This window comes from Mastomys coucha, unplaced genomic scaffold (assembly GCF_008632895.1).
Source record: "Mastomys coucha isolate ucsf_1 unplaced genomic scaffold, UCSF_Mcou_1 pScaffold15, whole genome shotgun sequence".
Lineage (NCBI taxonomy): Eukaryota > Metazoa > Chordata > Mammalia > Rodentia > Muridae > Mastomys > Mastomys coucha.
The window spans coordinates 11468947-11473176 of NW_022196897.1; the positions used below are offsets into that span (position 1 = coordinate 11468947).

The following is a 4230-nucleotide window of genomic DNA, read 5'->3' on the forward strand; positions in this document are numbered from 1 at the left end:
AATCTCGACTTCCCCCGTTCGTGAATCACCCACGTTTAGAAGTGAAACTGCGGGCCGGTTTCCTTCACTTCTTAACTCTTTTTCAATTGTATGGTAGAATTCTGCACTAAAACCATGTGGCTCAGAGCTTTTATCAGGGCAGGGGGAGTGGGAAGGTTGGGAAACATTTAATGACTTCTTCTATTTCCCTAAATATTATAGGACTTTTTAGTTTATCAGATATTTATTTAACTTTAGTAACTTTTATAAGTGATTTCTGTCTAGAAAATTACCCATTTGATTTAGTTCCATTTCATTTTCTAGGTTGGGGGACTACAGGTTTTTGAAGTAAGATCTAAGATCTATTTTTTTTTTTTTTTACATTTCCTCAGTTTTGGTGGTTATATCTCCATTTTCATCTACAATTTTGTTCATTTGAATACTTTGTGCTTTTTAGTTAGTTTGACTAAAGGTTTATCCTGTTGAAGTGGCTGTCTAGGAACACCAGGACTTCTGTAGGGTGGGCTGCTCTTCTGATCCACCTTGACTTTTCCAGGAAGGTATACTTGGATGTACTCATCTAGTTCACCTTTTAAATCATCAGAGTCACTGCTGTCATCCACAAGGATGATCTCATGAAGAAGGTGGGCCAGTGTGTGGTCCCCAACACTGTGCACAGTCTGCAATAAGGCAGAAAAGGCTTTGTTGTAGAAACAGATAACAAAGCTAGCAGTTGGCATGTCAGTCACTCCCCCCACACTCTACATATTAATAAGCATATTAAAGGTGTGTTTCTAGTAGCCCAAGTCTCTCAATTCCTGATCACATTCGTTGAAAATCATACCTAGTTCAAAGGAAGATTCTGAGAGGCCTTTATCTGGATCTTCAATGTGATTATTCATCAAATCGTGTATTCTGTTTGCTTTGAACTGTGGATCTAATACTTGATCTGGGCCTCTAGTGAAATGTGGGTAGAGTTTTTTGGGAAATGGCCCGTGGGGCCTAGACCCCCTGATGGGCACATTCCTAGGGGGCTGAGTCACTTCACTGAAGTTAAAATAAATGAAAAGCAGAACTGTCCAGGCAGCAGATGTAAAAAGGCACCCATAACAGAAATATTGAACTGTGATGCTTCCCATTACAGACCTAGCATAGCTCAAAGGACACGTAGAGTTTCCAGGACACCAGCAGGCCGGGATGGCAGCGCTCAGGGGCACAGGCTGTGGCATCTTCGCTCCCACCAAATCCTGGGCCGAGCCTGGGCACGTGACCAGGCCCACAGTGTGCAGCCTTGCTGAGCCTTGCTCCACAGCTTGAATTACCCTCTGCAAGTTTTTTAATGAAGGCAGTTACTGCTCTGAACTTTCTTCCTAGCACTGCCTTCATTGTACCACATACGTTTGAAAATGTTCTGCCTTAAGTTTCGTTGAATTCTAGAAAGTCTTCAATTTCTTGCTTTATTTTTTCTTTGACCCAGTGGTCATTGAATATAGAGTTGTCCAGTTTCCATATGATTATAGGCTTTTTGTTGTTTCTGTTGTTACAGAAGTCCAGATTTAATTCACGGCGATCTGATAAGATGCAAGGGATTATTTCAGTCTTCATGTGTCTGTTGTGGCTTGCTTTGTGACAAATTATATGATCTATTTTGGAGAAGGTTCCATGATGTGCTGAAAAGAAGGCCTATTCTTTTGTGTTTGGTTGAAAGGTTCTGTAGATATGTTAGGTCTATTTGGTTCATAATATCTGTTATATTAATTATTTCATTGTTTAATTTCTGTTTTCATGACCTGTCCTTTGGTGAGACTTGGGGATTGAACTTCCCCAATACTAATTAATGTTTGGGGTCCAATGTGTGATTTAAGCTTCAGTAATGTTTCTTTTATGAATGTGGGTACCCTGGCATTTGGAGTATAGATGTTCAGAATTGAGAAGTCATCTTTGCAGATGTTTCCTTTGATGAGTATGAAGTGTCTCACCTATCTCTTTTGATTTATTTTGGTTGAAAGTCTATTTTTTTAGATATTAAAATAGCTACTCCACCTTGTTTCTTGGGCTCATTTTCTTAGAAACCTTTTTCCAGTGCTTTACTCTGAGGTAGTGTCTTTCTTTGTTGCTCATGTATATTTCTTATTTACATCAAAATGATGGATCCTGTTTATGTATCCACTCTGTTAGCCTGTGTCTTTTTATTGGTGACTTGAGCCCATTGATGTTGAAAGATAATAATGACCAATGATTGCTAGTTTCTGTTGTTTTGATGTTAGTAGTGTTAGGATGTATGTTTCTCTTCTTTAGGTTTTGCTATGAAATGATTAATTTATTTTGTTTTCTTGGGTGTAGTTACCATCCTTGTGTTAGAGTTTTTCTTCTAGTATCTATCCTCTGTAGGTCTGAATTAGTAGAAAAAAATATTATTCATATTTGTCATGAAATATCTTGGTTTCTCCATCTACAGTGATTAAAAGTTTTGCTGCATCAGTACTCTGGGCTGACATCTGTGGTCTCTTATGGTCTGCAAGACATCTATCCAGGCTCTAATGGCTTTTAGGGTCTCTGTTGAACAGTCAAGTACAATTCTGATAGGTTTGCCTTTATATGTTACTTGGTCTTCTACCATTGCATCTTTTAATATTATTTCTTTGTTCTGTACATTTTATATTTTGATTATTGTCTGGTGTTCTGTAAGCTTCTTATACATTTATAGTCATCTTTTTCTTTAAGTTACAGAAGTTTCTTTCTTGAATTTGTTGAAGATATTTTCTGGGTCTTTGAACTATGAATCTTCTCTCCTATTCCTATTATTCTTAGGTTTGGTCTTTTTATGATGACCCAAATTTCCTAAATGTTTAGTCTTAGAAACTTTTTTGATTTGGCATTATCTTTGACTGATGTACCAATTTGTTCTATTGTATCTTCTATGTCTGATATTTTTTCTTCCATCTCTTGTATTCTATTGGTGATGCTTGTGTCTGTTGTGCATGTTTTTCTTCCTAGATATTCCATCTCCAGAGTGACTACTATTTGTGTTTTCTTTATTTCTTCTATTTCCATTTTCAGAGCTTGAACAGATTTATTCATTTTCTTCACCTGTTTGATTGTATTTTACTGTATTTCTTTATATTTACTTCATTCCTCTTTAAAGGTCTCTACCTCTTTGATCGTATATTCCTGTATACCTTTAAAGGATTCATTTATTTTTTCATTAAATGACTCTGTCATCTTCATAAAATGAGATTTAAGGTCATAGAATTGCTCTTCAGGTGTTTTAGGCTATCCACGACCTACTGGAGTAGGATAGTGCAGATAGTGCCATTTTGGACTGGCTTTTGATGATTTTATTCTTGTTATTGACATTAGCCACCTGGTTGTCATTTACAATACCTTACCTTTATTATAATTAGTAACTTTTGTAGACAAGATTCCAAAATTCAGATGAACCAGATGTGACTCAAGTTATCTGGTACTTACAAATATGTATATAAAAATATTTTCTTTATTTATATTTCAAATGATATCTCTTTTCCTGGTTTCTCCTTAAAAAAAAAAACAAAAAAAAAAAAACAAAACTATTCCCTCCCTCCTCCCCATGTTCACCAACCCAATCTCTCCTGCTTCCTGGCCCTGGCATTCCCCTACACCGGGGCATAGAGCCTTCACAGGGCCAAGGGCCTCTCTTCCCATTGATGACTGACTAGGCCATCCTCTCCAACATATGCATCTGGACCCATGAGTCCCACCATGTGTACTCTTTGGTTGGTGGTTTAGTCCCTGGGAGCTCTGGAAGTACTAGTTAGTTCATATTGTTGTTCCTCTTATGGGGCTGCAAACCCTTTCAGTTCCTTGGGTCTTTTCTCTAGCTCCTTCATTGGGGACCCTGTGCTCAGTCCAATGGATGGCTGTGAATATCTACTTCTGTATTAGTCAGGCACTGTCAGAGCCTCTCAGCAGACAGCTATATCAGGTTCCTGTCAGCCAGCACTTGCTGGCATCCACAATAGTATCTGGGTTTGGTGATTGTATATGGGAAGGATTCCCGGGTGGGACAGTCTCTTAGGATAATTTCTAGGTGACTCTAGAAAGTATCACTTAAATTCTCTTTTGGATAGGGTGAAATCCTAGAATTCTGCTGCTATATGAGATCCATAAACATTTTCTTAGAGGTTGTAATTCTTTTTTTTAATTATTAGATATTTTCTTTATTTACATGTAAATTTCTCCCTTTCCAGTTTCCCCTCTAAAAAACAAAGA

General features: G+C 37.6%; 1 pseudogene; it reads right to left on the reverse strand.

Annotated features, from left to right (window-relative positions):
* Window positions 1-410: 410 nt before the first annotated feature.
* On the reverse strand, window positions 411-1118 carry LOC116091594 (annotated as a pseudogene).
* Between the last annotated feature and the right edge of the window lie 3112 nt (window positions 1119-4230).